General features: G+C 35.0%; 1 long non-coding RNA gene across 4 annotated transcripts in view; it reads right to left on the bottom strand.

Moving 5' to 3' along the window:
• LOC123385474 overlaps positions 1-25,965 on the bottom strand; it is a 331,702-nt gene that overhangs the window by 76,997 nt on the left and 228,740 nt on the right. For 3 of the 4 annotated variants that reach the window (XR_006598051.1, XR_006598052.1, XR_006598054.1), the window contains one exon: positions 17,357-17,745. This is a non-coding gene — a long non-coding RNA (uncharacterized LOC123385474). Of the gene's footprint in view, positions 1-17,356; positions 17,746-25,965 lie in introns of those variants that run through there. The other variant, XR_006598053.1, reaches the window with a different exon arrangement.

The following is a 25,965-nucleotide window of genomic DNA, read 5'->3' as shown; positions in this document are numbered from 1 at the left end:
CAGGTGATTTGAAACAGTTTACATATAAATGTCTACTCTATACAGACTTACTTCAATGCTTTGTAGGATGATATTATGAATCAACCAATTTACAGAGCCACTATATTATACCTTCTTGAACATGAGCCCCTGAGGATGTTGAATATTGAGGATCCAAGTCCAGAGAATAGGCAAGTGCTTGCAGTTTTGTAAGCATTTGCTGAACTAAACAGACATGACGGTTAGAGTTTTTCATTGATGAACACTCAGTGACAGAATGTAGACTTAAACAACAAAACAAAACCCTCCTCATTCCCTGTGTATATTTATGTATTTTTGCATTTTAAGGTTAAGACACCACTAGCATGTCATTACTCAATACAGGTATTCTGTTTTCCAGGACACATTTGTCAGTTTCTTTAGCCATTGTTTCTCAAATATAGTTACAGAATTAACATTATTGTGCTGGTCTACTTTGTATGTATAGGCTTCATTTGGTCAATGTTTACAGTCAATTTTGTCACCTAAAACAAAGTATCATATTTTAGATGTTGGAGATTTTCATAGTTAGAATAGCAATGGGATAGAAATATTAACGTCTATGATTGGGACACTGTAATATTTCACTTATCCGAGAGTCACTTATTTGGAAACCTCAAATATTCACAGGAGAGACAAAGACCAGAATGTCTCTCCAGGCTTGTCAGGGCAGCCGGGAATCCTGGCAGTCAGTCAGAGCAGATGGTATAGGCCAGGCCTTGGCAGAGTCTGATCCCAAGACAGTTGGATTTAAGAATGTAGGGATGGACCAAACACAAGTCAAGTACAGGCTGGCCAGCTAAATGTATCAGAATGAACACAGGGAAGAGGGGCATTAATAGTAGTTCTGTGTGAGCTGCTATTGCAACTTTGTTCAATCTCAAAATAATTCTCTGAATTCAAGGCAAGACAAACTTATTGCTTCTACTCCTTGAAAAGAGTAGACTTAAAGGGACCTTGATGTAGAAGAGTGGAGTTGAATTCTATTCCTGAGAGAAAGACTGTAAGTTTAGTTGTGCAGGCATTTATCCCCACTTTTTTACTCAGCCTATACCCAGAAGTGAGCATAGATTTCAGATTGTAACGTGTGTCTATGGTCTCTGATAGCGTAAATATGACAAAATTTTAAGTGCAATTCTTATGTTTAAGGTTCATAACTTAACCAAAATGGCCCTTAGAAACAAGCCAAATATATCATCTAATACTTAACTGAAGAAATTATAATCTGTTTCAAACTAGAAGGAAAACTAGGTGGGTTGGATTTTCTCTAGAATGCTATATAAGAATGCAACACATGGATTCATAAAGTATTTTCAATTGTAATTTTCTTTTTATGAGATTTTCTTTATTACTGAATTAAGGATATAACCCCCATCCTCAATTATACTACTATAGGGTATTCAAGAATATACATAAGCATAAAAAGATGAATATCCAATTTTGAAATTATGGTTTTTTTCTGTGTGTCTGAGTGAAACTCAGTGGGGTAAATAAGTAGAGAAGATAAATATGTCTTGTCAGGAACACTGACTAGAACTTCTTAGTAGCCTTGGATACTTAGTCTAGATTTTGACAGAGGGTTACATTAAATGGCCACAGATTAGTCAAAATAAAAGTTACCTCATGTACCTAATGTGGGGTTGAATTCTTAATTTATTATTAATTCAGATTATTTATTTATGTATTTATTTATTTAATTAATTTGATTTTTCTTTCAGCAACTTCTAGTGTTGACTGAGTATGTAATATGCATGCTGCACTGTTCTTGATGACTTGGAAACTGCAATGAAGCAGATAGCCAAGGGTACTTCCTTTAAGGATTCTTACATTCTAGGCACCAGAGCGGTTCAGTCGGTTAAGCATCCGACTCTTGTCTTCAGCTCAGGTCATGATCTCATGGTTCCTGAGTTTGAGCCCTGCATCAGGCTCCATGCTGATGCCTGCCTGGGATTCTCTCTCTCCTGTCTCTGCCCCCCTCTCCCTTTCTCTCAAAAAAAAAAAATTAAAAAAATTAAAAGAAAGGATTCTTATATTTTAGGAAGTAAGAAAACAGACTCAACATAACCCAAAACAAAGAAATACATAAGAAGAGTTTCAAGTAAAATACTTGCACAAAATAGGAGGTAGTCAGGGAAGGCATCACCCAAGGAGGTAAACCTGGGGTTTACATATGAGACATGAATGGCAACTCAACAGCACAATTATTTGACCTCTTCATAAATAGAAGATTATAAAGTGCAAATGAAGGAGGGACAAGAAAAATGTTCAGAGGCATATTTCCTATAGTTTCCACTGGGTAATTGATTGCTTTTACTATATACAAAGTAAACCTTTAAATGGGAAAACTAACAAAAGAATATCTCAAGTTTCTTCCCTCTGTTTTGCTCTAGTAGCACTGACAATTTCCTACTGTAAACAGAATATGTGTAATTAGGGTTTTTGGCATCACACTCCAAACCTTATTATTATCTACTACAGGACGAAAACCACATTATATAAATAGTATAAATAACAACTAAAATATGACAACCTTATCTAATCTACAATATAAACAAGATAAAAACAAGTAACTAGAAAATCTTTACTCTTTTTCAAGCAAAAAAATATAGTTAAAATCATAATTTTAGGGGTACCTGTGTGGCTCAGTCCGTTAAGCATCCAACTCGTGATCAGCTCAGGTCATGATCTCACTCACCGTTGTGAGATCAAGCTCCATGCTTAGCGTGGAGCCTGCTTAAAATTCTCTCTCTCTCTCTCTCTCTCTCTCTCTCTCTCTCTCTCTCACTCCCACCCTGGCTTCTCCCACCCTGGCCCCTCCCACACTGTGCTCTCTTTCTCTCTCTCTAAAATAAAAAAAAATACATAAAATATTTTAAACAATCTTAATTTTAGATTATTCCAAATTAAAGTCTTTTAAAATGCAATGTTTTGGTTGGAATTTGTCTTCAGACCACCTTTTCTTTTCTCTCTCTCTCTCTCTCTTTTAAAGTTTATTTATTTTGAGGGAGAGAATCCCAAGCAGGCTCCTTGCTGATTCACAAATTGTGAGATCATGACCTAAGCTGAAATCCAGAGTCTGACACTTAACCAAACTGAGCCACCCAGGCACCCCTAGATCACCTTTTCTTAATTAGATCTCAAAGACAAGTAGACTTGATTTTTGGGGACTATATACAAAGAAAAATAACTGGAAAATCAATAAATGTATTGATAAATATACAAACTTGAAATTTTATCACTAATGAAGAGAGATACTTAAAAAAATTTCTAAAACCAATAATTTTTGAACAGTTTCTAAAATGCTATTCAATTTCCCTCCACCATAAAAGTAAACCAATAATATTGTTTAAAGGCATGCTCAACAAATGACCAAATATTATTCATCAAAATTCAATATTGTTTTGTTTTTGTTAATTCTGTTCTAAGGAGGAAAGCAGCTGATTATGTGGCCGATTTGTTCAATTTTGCGTGAAATAGACTAACAGTGTGGATAATACATCCTAATTTGGAGGAAAGATGACTGATGGTGTACCTCATTCAGACATAGCTTACTTTTACATATGCACTGCAAAAATCACTAATTTGAAATAAAATTAAATCAATTACTCAAACATCATAATTAAACCTTTTAGTTTTGTCTGAAATATAATTAATTCAAGAAAAAGTCTAATGTAATCTCCACTCCCCCACTTCTATGGATATTGATCGCTGACTAAACTCCTTTGCTTTTAAAAGAAACTTTACATTAAAATGAAATATACTTGGAAGATATTAGAAAACATGAAGTTGTACCCCTATAGCTTTGTGTCATGACTGGGTTTCCTCTACTTTTCCATGAATGATTCTAACTTTTACCTGAAGCATCATAATCTGTCATCATGGAAATAGTAACATATGCCAGTATCCCACTGCTTGTGTTCAATTTGCAAACAGTATGTGAAAGTTTGTCAAATTCCTGTGTTTCCAGCATGCTACTTTGTCACCATCTTACAGGTTAAAATGCTACCACATCTACCGCTGCAGTTTTCCCAGCAGAAAACAGGTGTGTATTGATTACATTTTCAGCAGGGAAACAACAGTTTTGTCTCTTCTGTACCATGTCATTATAATGTAAAGTAGCAGGTAAATTATGGCAACAAGCTGATATGTAGTGAACTGGAGGTAAAGTTTCCAGGTGTTTGGGAAGTTCTCAATGTGAAAGGGCATAAAGGTTTGATTTTCCTCATTTAATGATAGCATTTTGCTTATTGCCTCTTTTAGGAGTGTCTACATTTTTTACAAATATATATATTATACTGAAAAGCAGTATAATACGTTAGCAGTGGCTGGGAGAGGGGCATGGGATTACAGCAATCTTTTCCCCCATGTATGCATTTTTTATAATTCTATTTCTTCACTAAATGTATTTCATTTGTAATTTTTACAAGTAGACTAATAGAAACGTAGGATTTCTACACATGGACACTTAGAATGCAGGCTAAAGCTAATTGGATTATATTTGTGTAGAACAAATTACTTTTTAAAACTTATTTTCTACGGGCGCCTGGGTGGCTCAGTCAGTTAAATGGCTGACTTCAGCACAGGACATAATCTTGTGGTTAGTGAGTTCGAGCCCTGCTTTGGGCTCTGTGTTGATAGCTCAGAGCCTGGAGCCTGCTTTAGAGTCTGTGTCTCCCTCCCTCTCTCTCTGCTCCTCCCCCACTTGCACTCCATCTCTCTCTCTCTCTAAAAAAATAAACATGAAATAATTTAAAAAATAAATAAAAAATAAAAATTATTTTCTATTATTTCCTTTCCTTATAATATGTAATGCATTTTAAGTGTAACACATACTTTGTCAATGTGAAAAAAATATTTTAGAGTGTGGTTTATTAGGCTTGCCATTATATATATATATATAATGACTACGTATTATGATCAATTGCCAAGAAAATAATTTTCTAACAAAAGGTTAAATTGGAAAACAAATTAGAAATTTACTACATTTAAAAAATATTAGATATTGGAACAACTTAAATATTTTGTATAAAGCAAAATAAATTTGGGGTGCCTGGGTGGCTCTGTCGGCTAAGTGACCAACCCTTGATTTCAGCTGAGGTCATGATCTCCCAGTTGGTGGGATTGAACCCTGTGTTGGGCTCTGTGCTGACAGTGTGGATTTTGCATGGGATTCTCTCTCTCTCCCCCTCTCTGCTCCCACCCCCCGTTCATGCACTCTCTCTCTTAAAATAAATAAATAAGCATTAAGTATACACAGGTATGTGTGTGTGTGTGTGTGTGTGTGTGTGTGTGTGTGTGTGTGTGTGTGTATATATACATGAATAATAAGGCAGAATAAATTTTAAAGACTTATAAACCTGCGGCTATCAATAAAATGCGAAGGAAGAATTAACCCAAAGTGTAAAAGGTGAAGAAAAAGTGGACAACGACATGCAAAGAATGAAACTGGACCATTTTTTTACAGCACACACAAAAACAAATTCAAATGGATTGAAGACCTAAATATGAGACCTGAAACCATAAAAACCCTAGAGGAGAACATAGGCAGTAATCATTTTGACATCGGCCATAACAACTTCTTTCCGGATATGTCTCTGGTGGCAAGGGAAACAAAATAAAAATAAACTACTGGGACTTCATCAAAATAAAAAAAAAAATGTCTACACAGAGAAGGAAACTATCAACAAAACTCAAAGGTAACCTATGGAATGGGAGAAGTTAATTGCAAATGACATATCTGATAAGGGGTTAATATCTAAAATATATAAAGAACTTTTAAAACTCAACACTCAAAAAATAAATAATCCAATTAAAAAAAGGCAGAAGGTATGAATAGACATTTCTCTAAAGAAGACACAAATATACATGAAAAGATGCTCAACATCACTGCTCATAGGGCAATACAAATAAGAATTACAATGAATCAACAGAGGATGGTGAGGATGTGGTGAAAGGGGAACCCTCTTGCACTGTTGGTGGGAATGCAAACTGGTGCAGCCACTGTAGGAAACAGTATGCAGTTTCCTCAGAAAGTGGAACCCTATGATCCAGCAATTGCACTACTAGGTATTTACAAAAAGAATACAAAAATACTAATTCAAAGGGATACAAGCTCCCCAATGTTTATAGCAGCATTATCTACAATAGCCAAATTACAGATACAGTCCAAGTGTCCATCCACTGATGAATGGATAAAGAAGAAGTGGTATATATATAATGGAGATTACTCAGCAATAGAAAAGAATGAAATCTTGCCATTTGCAACAACATGGATGGAGCTAGAGAGTATTATGCTAAGCGAAATAAGTCCATCAGAGACAGACAAATATCCTCAGAGATATTGTGCATTTGGATTCAGGCCACCACAGTAAGGCAATTATCACAATACAGTGAGTAAAATGAATTTTTTTGTTTCTCAGTGCATATAAAAGTTATGTTCCATGACATTATTGTCTATTAAGTGTTTAATAGTATATCTAAAACCACAATGTTGATACTCTTAATAAAAATACTTTTGTGCTAAAATATGCAAAGCATTGTCTGAGCTGTCAGCAAGTCATAATCTTTTTGCTGGTGGAGGGTCCTGCCTCAGTGTTGATGGCCACTGACCAATAAAGGTGGTGGTTGCTGAAGAATGCAGTAGCTGCAACAATTTCTTAAAGTAAGACAGTAACAAAGTTTGCCACATTAAGTGACTCTTCCTTTCACAGATGATTTCTGTAGCATGTGATGCTGTTTGATAGCATTTTACCCACAGAAATTCTTTCAAAATTTGAGTTATTCCTGTCAAACCCTGATTTATCAATTAACCTTATGTAATACATATACAGTTCAACACTCCCCACAGTTTCTTCACCAGGAGTAGATTCCATCGCAAGAAACTACTTTCTTTGCTCATCCATAAGAAGCAACTCCTCATCTGTTCAAATTTGATCATGAGATTGCAACAATTCAGTCACATCTCCAGGCTCTACTTCTACTTCTATTTCTCGTGCTGTTTCTATCACATCTATAGTTACTTCCTCCACTGAAGTCTTCGATCAACATCTTTGAAACTCATGTTACTGTTTTGACCTCTTCCCATGAATCACAAATGTTCTTAATGGTATATAGAATGGTGAATTGTTTCCAGAAGTTTTTCAATTTACTTTGCCCAGATCAATGAGAGGAATCACTATCTATGGCAGCTAAAGCCTTGCAAAATGTGTTTGTTAAATAATGAGACTTGAAAATCCCAATTACTCTTTAATCCATAGGCTACAAAATAGATGCATGTTACCAGGCAGGAAAACAACATTAATCTCATTGTGTATCTCCTTCAGAGCTCCAGGGTGACCAAGGGCATTGTCAGTAAGCTGGAAGATTTTGAAAGTAATCTTTTTTTCTGGGCACTAGATCTCAATAGTGGGCTGAAAGTATTCATTCAGTAAACCATGTTGTAAACAGAAGTGTTGTTATCTAGGTTTTGTTATTCATATAGAACACAGGCAGAGTATATTTAGCATAATTCCTAAGGGTACTAGGATTTTCAGAATGGTAAATGAACACTGGCTTCAACGTAAAGTCACTAGCTCCATTGACTCCTATCAAGAGTGTCAGCTGGTCCTTTGGAGCTTTGAAGCCAGGCACTGACTTCTCCTCTCCAGCTATAAAAGTCCAAATGGCATCTTCTTCCAGTAGAACACTGCTTTGTCTCTACTGAAAATTTGTTGTTTAGTGTTTCCACCGTCATTATTTATCTTAGATTTTCTGGGTAACTTGCTACAGCTTCTACATCAGCACTTGCTGTTTCACCTTGCACTTTTCTGTTATGGAGACCACTTTTTAAACTTCATGAACCTCTGCTACGTTCAAACATTTATTCTGCAACTTCTTCACCCCTCTCAACTTTTGTAGAATTGAAGAGATAAGGGCCTTGCTTTGCATTAGGCTTTGATTTAAGGAAACATTGTGGTTGATTTGCTCTTCTATGCAGACCACTAAAACTTTCTCCATTTCAGCAATAAGTCTGTTTGCTTTCTTATCATTTGGATGTTCAGTGGAGTAGCACTTTTAATCTCCTTTCAACAATTTTTCCTTTGCATTCACCTCTTGATAGTTTGGTGTAAGAGACCTAGCTTTTGGCCTATCCAGGCTTTTGATGTGCCTTCTTCACTAAGCTTAATCATTTATAACTTTGATTTAAACTGAGAGATGTGTAACTCCTCCTTTCACTTGAACACTTAGAGGCCGATGCAGGGTTATTAATTGGCCTAATTTCAATATTGTTGTGTCTCAGAGTATAGGGAAGCCTGAGGAGAGATGGGGGGGAGCAGCCACTCCGTGGAGCAGTCAGAACACACACCACATTTATCAATTAAGTTTGCCTGCTTCACATAGGTGTGGTTCATGGCATACCAAAATGATTATCATAGTAACACCAACGATCACTGATCACAGATCACCGTAACAAATATAATAACACTGAAGAAGTTTTTGAAATATTGCAAAATTACCAAAATGCAACACAGAGACACAAACTGGGCAAATGCTGTTGGAAAAAAGTTGCTGATAGACTTGCTCAATGCAGGAATGCCATAAAACTTCTGTTTGTAAAAAATACAATATCTGCAAAGTACAATAAAATAAAACACAATAAAACAAGATATGTCTATACATTAGACTGCTTGATATTGTCCTATATCTTCTGTGTGATTATGATTATGATGATGACCGAAGATGATTTTTACTCTCTTTCCTCTGTAAGTTTCAGTTTGAATGATAACTATGGAACTATCTTCAAATTCACTGATGCATTCCTCAGCTACATACTTACTGCTGGTAACCTGTCAAAAGAATTCCTCAAACACATCTTGTATCATATTGTTTAACTGTTTTTGCCACTTAATTCTTAACATTTGTGTCATTAATATTATATATTTAAAATTAGAATGATGATACATTCAGTGTTTCTGGTAAATTTGTATGAAAAATTGTAGTTTTTTCAAATGTATAGTACAACTCCGTATGTTCTAAAATTCCTTGTTAAATGGGAGTTCTGCAACATTAAAATGTTTAGTTTGGTAGCCAATTGTCACTTGTACCTTGGTAGCAGGTGAAATGTGGCAAGCATAATTAAGAAACTGAATTTCAAATCTTACTTAGTTTTAATTAAATTTAAATAATCACACCAAGCTGGTGGCTACCATATTAGCACAACTGTAGAATTTATCAAATCTAAACATAATCAATATTTTCAATTAAAGAAATATAATTCAGCACAAATTGTTCCACTACACCCTGGGATACATACATATAAAATGCTGTAAAGCTCTTAAAGAATTAGGTGAGGGTCAATCCAGATGTGTTCACGGCTAAGACTTTATCAAGCATGGCCAATAATCTTTACTATCCATACATATAAACATTCACGGCCACTGACAGTATTTTTTTCTTAATCAAAAAGATATACTGTACAAAAGTTCAAATAGTAAAATACTTTATCTTTCTTTTTTTTAAAGAGTTTTTTTTTCTTATTACATTTCTTTATTTTTGAGAGGCAGAGAGAGACAGAGCATGAGTGGGGGTTGGCAGAGAGAGAGGGAGACAAAGAATGTGAAGCAGGCTCCAGGCTCTGAGCTGTCAGCACAGAGCCTGACGTGGGGCTCGAACTCACCAACTGTGAGATCATGATCTGAGCCTAAGTCGGACGCTTAACCGACTGAGCCACCCAGGCGCCCCAGTTTATCTTACTTTCTATATTATCCCTGGAATTAGGGATCCCCAGAATACCTGGGAGATTAGGGGGATTATTCTTCTAACAAAATATGTATGAATTTAACAAAGTATGATTACTTGAAATAAAAGGATGAAAATTTTATCACTGTATTAATTTTGACATATTTGTAAATGAAATTGTGGTCTAATACAAAGAGATCAGAACTGGTAATTAGAAACAACTGTCTTGTCTTATTGTATACCTGTCTTAAGTATCAATTCTTTGAGCATCATTTTCCTCTTGTGTAAATTGGAGACAATGATCTACCTCACAGTTAGTGATAGTGCAGAGGAACCATGTATATTTCAAGAATTATTATTTTTCTTTCCTTTTCTCAGGAAAATCCCCAAGATTATGACATTATAACTCAATATAAACATTGATATCAATAAATGTTTGCTTTTATTTGTGTGTATTTTGTGCACAGTAAAAAATAGTACGTTCACATTTTAATTACAAAAACTCACATCTACGTGACATTACACCGCAAGTACATAATGAAATCTCATTTAAGTACCTTCCTTTTTAATCATTCATAGTCAGAAGATGTAGGATACATGATCATGAGATATAATTCAGATGCCCATGAACTGAATCTATTTATCAATTTGCAGGTTGGTCCCATTCACCCCCTACTGTTCTCCTGCATTATTTCCACTAGATGAGGTAGTGTATACACCACTGGTAATTTAGCAACCTGATAACAGACACATACCATTTTAACATTACAGCAGGGAGTCCTTGTCTTGCCTTTTCAGTTCACAGCATTGTTACTCAATGGAACACCAATTAACACTTAAGTGATAGAGTTTTAGTTTCTCGGTAAAAACTGGGAATCTTTCTTTCGTGCCTCGATACTTGAGCCTGTGTAGTTATGATATTTAATCAGCTGAGAGCCCAGGGCATGCACTTGTACTTGTGTTATTATTTATAATTGAATACAGCACTGCTGCTGTGGCAAACCTTACTGGCATCATTTGTGTAAGGTTTAATGGTTTCTGGTACTGCTCCTAGCTTCTTACTCACCAGGCTATTCTGCTGTAATGTGGCAGAGTATTTTAAAAGACTTGTTTGTGACTGAAGTCAATGGGGGGCAGGTAAAGGGGTATAAACAAGTAGTGAAAGCTCCAACAGAGTAATTAATTTCAAAAATAAACATGATTCTTCTCCGATACTGGCCAATTTTCAAACTCATGAATATGATATAAACAACTCAGAAGAGAATAAATAGTAAGGTGCAGATGAGGTTAAATAGTAATAAATCACATCTATTTTCAAATTTAGAAAGACTTTGACATTGGTCTAATTACACCCACACACACACCCCCCCCACACACACACACACACTACAAATAAAAAAAAAGAAGTAAGGGTTCACAATCATATTCTAGAAACCTACTTTTCTGCACACTAATATGTGAAAGTTTGGCTATATTCACAACAGGACTAGTGAATTGCTGCTAGCATGGAAATTGGCATCATTGTTACTACAATGTACATTTTACACAATGGCATAGTATTGCTATACAATAGTGTCTGAAATAGGCCTGGGCAAGTTTCTCTTGTTAAATGTACATTAAGGGGCGCTTGGTGGCCCAGTTGGTTTAGTGTCTGACTTCTGCTCAGGTCGCGATCTCACGGTCTGTCAGTTCCAGCCCCGCGTCGGGCTCTGTGCTGACAGCTCAGAGCCTGGAGTCTGCTTCGGATTCTGTGTCTCTGTCTCTGCCCCTCCCCTGCTTGCACTCTGTCTCTCTCTCTCTCTCTCAAAAATAAATAAACATTATAAAAGTTATCTAAAAAAAATAAATGTACATTAAGTCCTTAGGCTATCATATACTTATGGGAACACTAAGAAAGAATGTTTATTAAACAAAAATATAGATTACTATTTGGTTAAATCCACAATTATAATAACTCTATGTGCTTTTTGACTTCTTTAAATATTTTCCTCTGATTTTCCTCTTAAATCTTCATTTTGTTATCCAAATATGGATGTGATTATGAATGTCTTCAAGAACACACTTGTGAAATATCTACTACATGCTTAACTGTAGCCAATATTTTGGGGATGCAGCTTTGAACAAGATACACTCAAATTTATCCAAGCAAATTCCGCAGTTACAAGCTTCTGACTTCATGCAGTTTAAATCCTACTATAAATATCCTTGTGAGGCATGCTATCATTCTACCTCCCAACAATATACAAATGCAACAAAGAATTATTAAACTAGAACCAGATGGATTGATATATCTTTCACATGCAAATGTCCTTGATCTAGAAGAGCTATGACCAAAGGACAACCTAACGCTCTATCCGCTTGCTAGTGTCTTCCTAAGTTTTGAGACCTATAGCGATTTTAAGAGACCATGGGTTTTACTACTGCACCAATCTTTCTGTGAAGTAAAGCTGCTTTAAAGAGCAGTTGCTGCTTACACGCTGGAGTACTAATTTGGAAAATATAACAATTGTTCACCTATATTTTAAATATCACACAAACAACAATAGCAATAAACCTCTATAGTATAGTTGTGAGAATTAAACAAATTCGCACATGGAAGACACTTTTAAATATTAAGTTCTTTTCCTGTATTATATCTACCATCCAGAGAACACGTTATGTGGTGGTTTACATTTATCATATCTTATGATCTAGAAATTAATGGCATAAGAAAGGGAAAAAAGGCATATTAGAAAAATCACTAGATGAGGATTTAAAAGATATGAGGTTAAAATTCTGATATGCCACAATTAGCAAACTTTGTTTCCACAATTCTCAAGGGTTGAGAGTAGATGAGCTAATAATTGAAGGATTATTTTATAGTTTTAGAAAGAATTAATTGCAAAGTAGTTTAGTCTTCTTAGAGTACTAAGAATTATGTGATACAAATATTAGCTTTTCATTTATATAAGTGATTAAATATATTTCCCTGTGAATTAATACATTAAATCTAATCTAAAATTTTATAATTATATGCAGTATGTTTCATCCCCGCCTTCATCGTGAATGGTAAACTAACAAAAAGCTAACTTTCTTTTTAATAATGTGAAATTTTAAGATGGGCATAAAAGATAAACTCTGTTAGAACTGATAAACCAAGCAGTCATCATGAGTAACTAATGATTATATCTATTACTTACATTATATATGAGATTGACCAATTCTTACCATCATTGTGTTTAAATATGAGAGCCAGTTACAGAGTATCAATTTCAAAAAGGAAAAGAAAAATAATTTGCTTCTGCACATATTTGATTGGATAAAGAGTCATGTGGATAAACTTAATTTCAATAGGGTAGAGAAATGCTATCTTATGCACAGAAAGCAGAGAACTGAAAATGCTAAAACAGCATTAATAAGGACCATTTTATAATATTCATAAAAGATGTGTTCATTGGATTTTTAGTTCTGAGTTTATTTTTTATAATAATTTCCAAATGTAAATAATTGTTATTTTACATCATTCAAATAAACATCTATATATTTTTATTAGCTTTGAGTTACTTTACTATTCTTAATACTCTTTACAATACTTTATATATTTAATATAATGCAACTCTGACTTTTTATGTTATCTGCATTTTGGTAATGCTATATATTACTTAACAAATTATTTAAACAAAGTTCCAGTTTGAAAATAGTCATTTTATTAAGTAAAGTCCATAGTTACACCTTTAAGAACTATTCCTATACAGTTGTAAGGATAAAAGATTTTCCATGGGCTGGTATAATCTTACCATATAGACTTAATTAATCATGATTTACTTTTCCAACATTATTGAAATTGGTTAATACATCATCTTTTCCAACTGTTTTAGTTAATTATTTTCCCTTATATGAGTCAAGATTCTATTCCAATGATTATAATGAAGAGACTGTAAGGAAAATAATACGGAACCATGAGATGGTTTATGGCAGTGGTTCTCAGCTAGAGGGGGTGTGTGCTGGAGGAGAGGGTGGATTTTGTCCTCCAAGGGACACTTGACATTCTGGAGACATTTTTGATTATCATTACTGAGGAGGGGTGCTACTTGCTTCTTGTGGGTAGAGAGCAAAAATGACTCTAAACATCCTACAATCCACAGGATACCTCTGCACAAAAGAGAACTATCCAATTCAAAATGTCAATTGTGTCAAGATGGAAAATCCTGGCTTAAAAGATCAAATCATAGACAGTGAGATACCCAGAGAAAAGCTACAGAAGGACACAGTTACCAACTCGAGGGCCTCAGGGAAAAAGGAGGAAATAGTTACTGGTGCTCAGTGAATGCTAGAATATTGGATAAGTGGGCCAGCTAATGGAAGTTATTGCCACAGGGGAATACAATGACTACCAGGGACAAATATGATACAATGCAGGAAGTGGGGAACAAATATTTTAGTTTCTGTTTCCTCTTTTAAACTGCCCAGGTTACCACCATCCAAAACCAACAAAAGCTAGATGTCAAGGGAATCTGGAAGATAGAGTGTCCAGGGGCCAGTCTCCTGGACTGAGTGCAACAGAAAAGGGTGAAGAATAGAGCTGGGTAAAGGTAAATGGAGAATAAACCGCACACTTACTCGTCTTTCGTATGTTTTTAATTTTACTATGTTGTATGTGTTAACTTGGTCTCCTAAAATAACATACAAAAGGAAATTTGGGTAAAGCCATCTCTTTTGTTTCCAAGACAGTTTGTTCCCACTGATAACATTTTTTTAAATGAGCAATTTGAGAAATTCTAAACATATTAGAACATATTCTTTTTTTCTTTTCATAGGAGAAAAAACATTTAACATGAAGTTGCACAGTTTAAGATATTTGAAACAGTTGCTTTCCATTCACATTTTTGTTCAATATATATTTCTCAGGAAAATGTTCTCAACTAATGGCTTATGGCAATTAAACCTGTGTGGGATCAGAAGTTTTGGAAACTTGCAAAATGTTATTACCTTATAATCTAACTATATTAAAATCTGCATTGCTCATAGAGAGCTGATTTCAGTGTTTCTTTTTTGCTCTTAAAACAGGACCCCTAACTGAGGATTAAATTAAAATAAGTCTTTTCACAGATGGCTCCCACTGGAATGTAAATTACAATTCTAAGATTGCTGGTTCTCATGGCCTGTCTTTGCTATTTTTCTATTAAAGCTTCTAATTTTAGTATACACTATTAGTGTGTTTTGGGTCTAATGAGAAAAGGATGGCCAGAAAGGATGAAGATTAAAAGGTAAATCACATGGGTTTGATCAGTTTACGTCTAGAGGCTGACTGGATGTACTCTTCATCATAGACATGTGGGGGAGCTTGTCTTTTACTATTCAGAGACTACACAAAAGAAATACTTTGGAGTTGTTTTTTGTTTTCTGTTTTCCAGGTAGATTTTCAGTTTAGAAAGTAAACAAACAAATAAATGAATACAAAACAAGAGGTATGGGAGCTGGGAACAAATCTAGTTCTTTCTTGTATTTTGATTAAATGTTTGTTTGTTTGTTTGTTTTTTGCTTAATTTCACAGTGATATCTCAATAGTCTTAAATGTGGACTAAAGCAATGCTCCATGAAGTGTGAGCCATGAAATAGAAATGTAAACATTATGTGGAGACCTGTCACAAAGGCAAAACTGGGCCCTATCCTGGACATACTGGATCAGAATCTCCAGGGCTGGGATCGAGGCATCAACATTTTAACAAGCCTTCCAGATGATTTTATTTAAAATCAGAAGGGCTTCTGTAGCAATATTTTAAAAATTATAATTCTTCAAGGGATTACAAACATCTATAGTTACCTTTATTTTATTTTCTAAAGTCAAATATACTATGAATAATATTTGAAAATTGTTGGTTATGTTTAATTTTATTGTTTTCTGTTGCTAAAAAAGTTATGACAAGAATTGCCTGCTACTACAGATTGTTTCCAAACTGCCTCTTCTCTGAAAATAATGCAGACTGATCACAACTTGAAAATGATAGTGCAATTTAAAAATGACTTTGGAAATAAATGCTTTAAGGAAATTATTCTTCAAATTCTTCTAATCAGTTTAAAAAGAAGTTATTAAAAATCAAAACTTTACTCGAGGCAAATCCTGGTAGGAATTATCAGCCTCCATTAAAAAGGTTTTATTGGTATAGATTTTCAACTTGCAAGGCATTCCATAAAGGGAAATAGAAAAATAATCTGTTCATATGGATAAAATTAAGCAGTAAGAATTCTGCATGTGATATTATATTGAGATAACTTTCAAAGTCATAAATAGTCCCAGAAAATAAGTATTTTGGGAGTAGATAAGAAATGTAAATTTAATGTATATTTTTATTCTGCTTTCATAAACAAGAAGATATGGTATTTGCTCTTATAGAGCATTTCAGAAATTTAAAATATAGACAATAGAATATAGATATTACTAAACCAGGCTATAAACCTGTGGGCCTTAAATATGTTTTAATCCTCACTCTGCCAAGCTATATAACATTAGAAAAGTTACTAAATGACTCAGACTTTAGTTTCTTCATCTGTTAAACTGGAAAAATAACAGTGCTTAATTTACAGTTACTGTGAATATTAATCTATTTAAATAGAACAAGTAAAACATTTCAGAATATCTGGTCCTGAAAAATAAATAAACATCATTAGCTGAAATCTCAGTTATTCCTTTCCCAACTATTTTATTCTTTCATTCAATGTGTTTATTTCATTCCACATATGAATAATCTCACATACTTGTGCTAATTCAATGGCATTTCACAGATGACCATGCAAAAAATATTTAGAAAAATAATTTTTCATGAAAAATACTTGCAAAGCACTCACACATTAATAAGCCATCCTAGACTCCTAAATCACTTTTCCTCAGCCTATTTATCCTTTCAAACAACTAGTCCTTCTAATCCTTTTCTAAATATTTTGAACCCTTGCTCTATTTTCATTCCCACTACTATCAAACAATTGTTTCATCCTTCAGTTTAGTATCTTCTTGATATGTAATCTCCTTTTACCACTCTATTTCAGTGATCTTTCTAAAGAAGAAATTTCAGTACCCCAGGAGAAATTAATTTAGGGCAGGAACTATGCATTCTAGGCAGTATCACTAAAATAGAAATAAATGTGAAAGATATTAAGAGACTCACACCAAAATATAATTTATTTGGGAAACAAAAAGATGGCCCTATTAACTACCCATGACACTGCCCCCTTTTGTTTACTGAATGAAGGAATGACTGAGTAGACATCACAAATCCATTATTTGCCTTTTTTTTTCCAAATAGCAAGTTTCAAATTAGCCACTATCAATGAAAGATGGGAAGAGAAGTATAGATTAGTATCTCTTAGCTAGATATCAAGAATGTCACAGGGCTCCTGTGAAGCTCAGTCTATAGAGCCTCTGACTTCGGCTCAGGTCATGACCTCATGGTTCTTGAGTTCAAGCCCCTCACGAGGCTCACTGCTTTCAGCACAGAGCCTGCTTGGGATTCTCTCTCTCCTTCTCTCTCTGCCCCTCCCCTGATCATACTCTATTTATCTCTCTCTCTCTCTCAAAAATAAAATTAAAATTAAAAAAAAAACCCGGAATGTTACATAATCACTAGGACCTACATTCATTGGGAACTAGAATATGGCAGCATAATCAAGAAAATAAAAGCAATCAAAATTGGCTATATTTTTAATTTCCATGGTCTTAGGCAAGGGTTCATTGCTAATTACTATTGGGAGTTACAATTTTATTTAAATGCACCTCACATTAAAATTCTATTTACCACTCCATCCTCAACAACTAACAAAATTCTAGGAAAGAGGAGGGGTTCATTAAGGTGGTCAAAGAAGATAAAATGTCTGCATAAATGTATAGATATGTGAATAAAACCAAACAATCCAAGATATTAGGCCAAAGAATGATTTCAGTAGAATTCCTTACCTAGGACAATTCCCTCACTAAAGGGTTCTACTGGGCTGTTTTGTCAGAGTTGCTTGAAGGTATTACGGCAAGTCACTTGAAACCTATTGGAAGGTATTACCAAGAGAGCAAACGTGAATTTTTCAACACTGGCACTGAACAGTTACAGACCTATTATCTTAAAATTTCAGGTATATAACCCAAAGTGCCACCATATACAAAACTAACTTGGGAAAAGCCCGGCTTTCGTAGGACAAAATGTCCATCACTTAAAATTCATGGAGGACTTTCATAGAAATTATAATCAAAGGGATCTCTGAAGGATCCCATATTTGACCAGAATGCTTCAACTTCAAAATATAGGCACCATGAAATATATTTTCAGGAGAAAATGTAATTATGTGTGTAGGGAAAAATGGATAAGGATATTTTGTTTGTTTGTTTTGCTTTTATGTATTTTTTAATTGTTTGAGAGACAGTGAGAGCGTGTGAGCAGGGCAGGGGCAGAGAGAGAGGGAGAGAGGGAGAGAATCCCAAGCAGGCTCCACACTCAGCATGGAGCCTGACATGGGACTCCATCTCATGACCATGAAATCATGACCGGAGCCAAAATCAAGAGTCAGATGTTTAATCGACTGAGCCACCCAGGTGCCCCAGGATAAAACCTTTTAAAACATGTTTTCTGTATGTCCTTTCATCTTAAGAAAGAGAGAATAAAATATTGTCATATGTATAATATCCCAAAGTTCTGTACCTCTTGATTTTATAAAACTTTAGGGTGTTTCTAGAATCCTTTGGAAATTCAAACTATTTCTGCAATTCTTTTCCTTAAAGAGTTGCTTTGGTCATCTCTGCAACTGGGGAATTGTCATTTGTAAACATACATGTGTTTGTAACTTCTTTTAATGTTTATTTATATTTGACAGAGAGAGAGAGGGAGAGAAGGAGGGACAGAGAGGGGTAGGGGCAGAGAGAGACAGAGACAAAATGTGAAGCAGGCTCAAGCTGTCAGCACAGAGCACAAGGCAGGGCTCAAACCCAGAAACTGTGAGATCATGACCTGAGCCAAAGTCAGATGCTTAACTGACTGAGCCATGCAGGTGCCCCTGTGTGTTTTAACTTTTTCTGTGTTCATGTTGTTTGCCAGCTTCCAGCTCTGCTCACTGTCAGTGGCATTGCCCTATCTGGGCTTGTCCAGTATGTCAATCTCTGTACTCTTTTCTTTCCTCACCCCACCATGGAAATTCTTTCCTGTCTCCTCATAGTTAACTTATCAGAAAAGTTATCCATAGCAGAGTTCTTGGGCTAATTGGTTAATTGGTTAATTTCATAGCCATCTGACTAGTAATCCCATCTGAAAACTATAGATGCTCAAGCTTCCTTGTAAAATTGGATTAAACCTCTTAGGCAAGAGTCAGGTCATTGCTAAAGCAGGTGATACACATTAATTTAGCTCAAGTGTCAGATGCAAGGAAAAGGGTCCGTAAACTGAGTCCTGGTGCTGTCCAGCACTTTGTAATGCAGCAGCAGAGGGTGAGGCTGAAGGGTCTACAAAGCACAGTTTTTTTAGACTGTTCAACTGAAAGAGATCAGAAGAGACCCCTTGCATAAAGTCGTAACTGTAAAATAGTTGCCAGTGTCCTTCTACTTCTGCCTGAGTGGGAGAAGCACTTACATTTCATCTAATGCACAGGTCTCACTAGATTGTAGTGCCCAGTCCCTTCCCTCCCAGTAATCTCTGGGAGGGCCATTAACTTTGGAGAAATGGAAGGGCATTAGACATTCTGAGGGCACACTACTATAATATTTCAAAAAATGAAAAGCTCTTCTCCCTACTTATTTGCTTAGGAGCCCCAAATTAATGTCTCAACCATGACAAAATGTCTTAATTTTACATTAACAGAGGCCTGATTAGCTTTGTCCTCACATATTGAAAATACCATGATGGTTTTCTTGGTGTGACTACGTGTTATTGATTTTTATAATTAAAATAATATATATCTGGTATTAATTTAATCTGTAATATAATTAACACCAAATATAAAGTAATACAATCGTATGTTAAAAACAATTAGAATTATTTGTGGGTGGGTGTAAAAGCAAAGTGAACTTCTTCTATAAAGAGAGAATAAAGTGTATGCTTGGCAACGTAGTTAGAGAAACAGCCTAATTTGAGATTACCTTAGTCATGAGTTTGAATTAAACTGTTACAAAAGATCACAGTTGTCTTGTTGTACCTAATCCAGCCATGCATAAGAATCAGTGGGTAGGTTTTAGAAATTCTGAAATTCTCATCAACACAGTGATCTTGATGACCTTAAAGTTCCACTTTGATAAAAATTCAGACAAGTTTCTTCCTGAATCTAGGCACCTTACCTTGCTTTATTTAGAGCATTTACTTTAGAAACTTAACAATTATAAATTCTCTCCTCCTTTGTGATGTAAATCTTCTATAACCAGGAATATACTACTCAAGGACCCAGGAACCATTCCTTTGAATGGAATCATCAAGAAAGATAGGGCCCCTGTCTCCCTGTTTCTGTGTGGGTAGGAGCCTAACTTAGGTAAGTGCAATTAGCAAATACAGGTGGCCTCATCACATTGACTTATGCTTCACTAATGTACTGTAGTATTTTTCCATTAGCTCACTCTGGTGTATATACGACCTTTTATTTCAGAAGACTAGAGTTCAAGCTCTCTCCCCTCTTGCAATAGTCTTGAATAAAGTCTTACCACTTAATACAATTTTTCTTTGACAGTAGTTACCTGCACTTATATATTTCCCTCCTTTTATCCCTTAATCTCATTACAATGACCATGACTATATACCATAAGGGATAGATACCAAATGAAACTGTGATTAGGTGGAGTAGTTATAAGTGGATCCAAAAAAAAAAAAAAAAATTCTAGAAGACCATAATGGGATAGTTTGAGTAATACACCAAAGTCTAGGAAACCATAGGTGAACATTTTGGAGAAGGTGGAAATAGGTAACCTTTGCCAATTCTTTTTAATGAAGACTCTTTGGAGAGAGGTTTCAAGGTAGGAGTCTACGTATATTAGAAGCAATATGGAGAAAAAGAACTAGAATCAGAGTAATTAGTTAACAGTCCACATAGGAACCATGTCAGTTCTCATATCCATCACTTAGCACCCTTGCATATATACAATTTGTGACTGCAGTATGGCTTCTGTGTTAACTTTGGAGATCTCTTCCTCAAAACCACACAATAATCTGCCTGACAAGATGATTTTGGATGTAAATTACAAAAATTTCAAATATATGTAGCTTATAGAATATGAATGCTTATCTTAAACAATAAGAAGTCTGGAAGTAGAAAGACTAATAGTTTGGCCCAGAATTCTGTTCCACTAACCTCGGCCTATTGTTTGGCCTTTAAAGCTGTACTGTCATTACTTCAAAATGGAATCACATGTAGACACATCAACACTGAAACATATATATATATATATGGGTTTTTTTTTTTTTGGCATTTTTTGTTTTGTTTGGAGAGAGAGAGCATGAGCAGGGGAGGGGCAGAGGGAGAGGGAGAGAAAGAATCCCAAGCAGACTCTGCACTAACAGCACAGAACCTGATGTGGAGCTCAAACTCACGAACTGTGAGATCATGATCTGAGTCGAAAGCAAGAGTCAGACGCTTAACCGACTGAGTCACCCAGGCACCCAACATTAAAATTTTTTAAAGTTATCTATTAAATGTCACTGTAAGGTAGTGGAGGAAAGCTATGGAGTCAGAGAAAATATCTAAGACACAAAGTTCACACTGGAATTATATAAAGAACTATAATTCAATGAGAAATTAAAGACAAGGAACACTAAAATAAGCACAAGGTTTGAACAAGTACTACCCGGGGAGGTTATCCAAATGGCCAAAATACATATTAGAAGCAAACTAACCATAAGGTGATACCCTGCTGGATGTTTAAAATTTAAGAATGACAGTTCCAAGTGGTGAGGATGGGAGTGGAAATTAGAAAGAAATCAAATGTCCTTGCAAAGGGGTTTAAGCATAAAACCCAAGTAATGGTGTATGAATGCAGCAATAATGAAAGCACCAGAGAGTAAGATACAATATTATAAAGAGATCGTTATGACCTATTTGTGTGCTTGTGTGTTGTGAGGGAGAGTTTCAGAAAAAAAAGAGAGAGAGAAGACAATATGAATAATAGTCTACACATAATGATTTGACATTTAAAAATAAACAAGAGAAAAGGCTAAGTTTATATACAAAAACAAATTATTTTTTTCAGTTAAAATAAGAGATATAGAAATAAAACATCACAGAAATAGTTATTTTCTTTTTTTGTGTATATGTTTTAAATATTTTAAGATGAGAGTATTTTGTATATTTTCTAGCATAGAAAAAATAATGACACAGGGAAATATAATTTCTTAATTCTCTTCATTTCATGTCATTTCATGTGAGAGTACCACTACTAGCCTTTTCTTCTATCCTACTGGAACCCTCTGCCAAATTACACACACACACACACACACACACACACACACACACACACACTCCATATTCTCCCAAGGAAATAGCAAATGATATGATTGAGCTTTTCAAAAAGAGACAGTAAAGTTATTGCTCAGCCATTTACCTTTCCCCCCTCTTTTGGTATCTCCTGTCTTCCAAGTCTGGGTCCTACATGACCACGGCCAAGTCATGAGCTCAATGGAGTAAGCCCTGCTCTACACTGGGTACAAGGCCAGTAGGTTTTAACTTTGCCAGTGTCTGTGTGAGTAAAAGACCCTTATTCTTGAGCGAAGTAAGAATAAGCCATTGTAACCATCACAAATATAAGCAAATTGTTTCATTACCACTCAGTAATAAAATTCATACATCCATCACTGTCTCTCTGTCTCCCCTATGTTTCCATTGGATATCAACTTGAACAGCAAATATAGTGATACTTATTGGACCGCCTCTAAATGCCAGGAAAAAAAAAACATGTGGCATCATGTCCATTCTCCGAGATTAATTTTTCCTTTAAGATATTAATCTCTTTGGGACAACTTATTTTTATTTGTATTGAAAATTGCATCACATAATATAAACATTTTTACTCCATTGCCTCAGTTATCCAGTTAACCTAAACATGGTAGAATAAAATATTTCTGTGTCTAGGATTGGTTTGAGAAGTAGCAGAATAACCATCATTTAGGAAAAAAAAATAAAGTTGCAGAAGACAAGAGGAAAGAGATGAATTAGAACCCAGGGAAAGGAAAATCACAAAGGACATTTCTAAAATGCAATCCTTCCTCATGATAATGTCCAATGTAATATCTCTGCATCAATCTCTGGTGCATTTAATTTAAATTAAGGAGATTTGGAGATTAGTATCTCAAAGAATAGAATTAAATTCTCTGGGTTGCAATCCTAGATCTAGTGCTTACTGGATCTGTTCTTTAAGGTACTTAATCTTTTTATGGCTGAGTTTTACAATCTGTGGAGGAAGATAATGACTAAATCTACATCATAGTGTTGTATGAAAGACATGAGAAAATGTATATAAGGCATTTTGTACAATATCTGTATGACGACCGCATAAATGTGATATCTATTGAAGTTGCTATTTATATTATTAGCTTTACCATGGAACATTTGTCATTAGTATTTTAAAGACAAAATTACTTAATATTCAATTTTAGCTGACCATAAAACTCACTTTTTTATTAACAACCTTACTTGGTGTGCAGCTTCTTAGGAATTCTCTGTGCAAAAAACCTCCCAAGAGCCACTGAAAAGTAGAAAAGAATCACTTGGATTTATTATTTTGATCTAACATGAATCCACACCATCTTCTTCTTGTTTAGTAGACTGAAAATTTGTGGTAGAGATGAGTTAACGCACTAGTAGTCCAACACTATTAAACTTTCCGGTAGCTTAAGATAAAAGTGACTTTGCTTTTTTTCCACAGCTTTGCCACTAACAGGCCCCAAAGCCCTGCTTGATAGTCAAGTTATCAGACCACTGTGGAGAGCCACAATAAATGTATTCAAATCTCTTTCTTTCTGTCATTATTTCCATGGTCTGTAAGTCAATAAGAATATGCTAAATGGCTTTAGAGCATTGTAACTTGATGCTTTGAGGGGTGGACTTAGACATTCATACTCTGTGCTATAAACTCAAAAAGGAGTCACTAATGCCTTCAGTAGCTTGAGAACAGTGTCTAATTCCAAATGCTCCATATTAAATCAGTTATGCTATAGAAGACACCTTTTCTAAGTAGTGTTGTCAATTCCTGGGTGCTTTAAAAATATCTTTCCTTCCTTCCTTCCTTCCTTCCTTCCTTCCTTCCTTCCTTCCTTCCTTCCTCCCTCCCCCCCTCCTCCTCCTCCTTCCTTCCTTCCATCCTTCCTTCCTTCCTTCCTTCCTTCCTTCCTTCCTTCCTTCCTTCCTTCCCTCTCTCTCCCTCCCTCCCTCCCTCCCTTTCTCTCTCTCTTCTTCCCTCTCTCCTCTCCTCTCCCGCCCCCTCCCTTCCTTCCTCTCCTTTAGTCCTCTCTTTCTCACTGTCTCTCCCTCTCTCTTCCTCTTACCTTCACTCCTGCCTCACTTTCTTTCTTTTTTGCTTTACAGATGGTTGTAAGATCTCAATCTGCAATTAGTTATTACAATTCGTTTCTTAATGTATTCTAAACATTTTGTTTCTTAATGTATTCTAAATATTTCTTAATGTAATGAAATATTTTCAAGTAAGAAGTATATTTTTAAGACATTCAATTTGGAATAATTAGGAAAATGTCTTAAAAATACACAAATGTAACTGCATCAATGGTTATCATTTCCCATTATAACCACGGACACAGTCATTATGGCATTATTAGGGTTTTCTGTATTTTTTTCATTTTTTTTCAAAGAACAACCACTGAATAACAAAAAGTAAAGCAATATATATATATATATATATATATATATATATATATATATACAAAAGCACTTGGAAAATTTAAATATTTGTATTAATGTAAGGTAGTATTATAGATCCTCTTATATATCCTGTCAGGGAATATTCAAATTACATCTTACAAACCACATTTCATTTCAGAAATAAGAATATTTTCTGTTTATACCAAACACCTCAAAATGTCTTTCAAACACTATTCTATCAATATTCACTACATTTCTTTGAGGTTATTAGTATTTTTTTAGCTTCATGACAGAAAATAAAAGTAGATAGGTTAATTATTTAATGTTATACAATAGCTCTACAAATGAGGTCAAGGGCTCACACTTAACATCTGACTTAAATTTTATTGCCTCCAAAATACTGCTTGGAGAGGAAATCCACCAAAGTTTTTAAAATACTGAGAAAATTCTCATATAGTCATTCACACACCAAAGAAATCCGGCACAACCTTGGATTGGGAGTAACTTGTTCTGTGAGTATTCTGCAAGATGAGCAAACATTTCTAATAAATTTTAACTTGATAAACTAGTGATGTCTTGGCAATACGAATAGTACATGATGCCAGATGCCACATGATCACAACTAAGCCAATGGTTCTCTCTTTCTCTTGCTGCAGGATTATGGGTGATCGTCTCCCATATTCACATGCTCGGTCTTAGGTCAAAGTGTTGGGCAGAAATCAATGATTTTTGAGAATGTTGGAAGGTGCCCACAACTGACACCAGTGTATTTTTTGTCACTTTAAAGCACCTATGGACAGTTCTTTGCTTTTCCATACAAGGGTAAGCTGAGGAATGCTTTGCTTCATTCTAGATCACACTGCCTGCAGATATAGACCATTTCCTCTGCTGCCTTATTGCCAGTTACATTAAATGTGGGATATGACAACAGTTTATTAATACTGTAGTCAACATCCGTTAGTGATAGTGGAAGTCATCCTACACAATAACCCTCCTCTCTCCTGTCTCCCCACATCAGCCCTAAAGGTTTTCAAAGGTAAGTACAGGTTAATTTGTTTATTTTTGTTCATATTTTTTATTTTCTTTATTATTTTGTATTACATTACAGTACTGTAGCCATTTTGATATGAATATTTTTGGGTCATGGAATGAATCATCTGAGTTTCCATTATTTCTTATGGGGAAATCCGCTTTGATATACAAGTGCTTTGGATTACAAGCATATTCTGGAACAAATTATCCTTGCAAACCAAGGTTATACACATGCCAAGGTCTTTAAAAAATAAAAAAGAACAATTTTAAACAAGTTAATCATAATTGATTTCATTTTCTTAAATGCACAGAGGGATTACACTTTTAAAAAGTACACTAAAGAACAAGTAGAAAAAAATACAATATGCATAAAATGAGACTACAAATTAGAACATAGAA

Source organism: Felis catus, chromosome B2 (assembly GCF_018350175.1).
Source record: "Felis catus isolate Fca126 chromosome B2, F.catus_Fca126_mat1.0, whole genome shotgun sequence".
In the NCBI taxonomy this organism is placed as follows: Eukaryota; Metazoa; Chordata; class Mammalia; order Carnivora; family Felidae; genus Felis; species Felis catus.
Note: the sequence above shows the minus strand (reverse complement) of the source record. Positions and strands in the feature narration are given on the sequence as shown.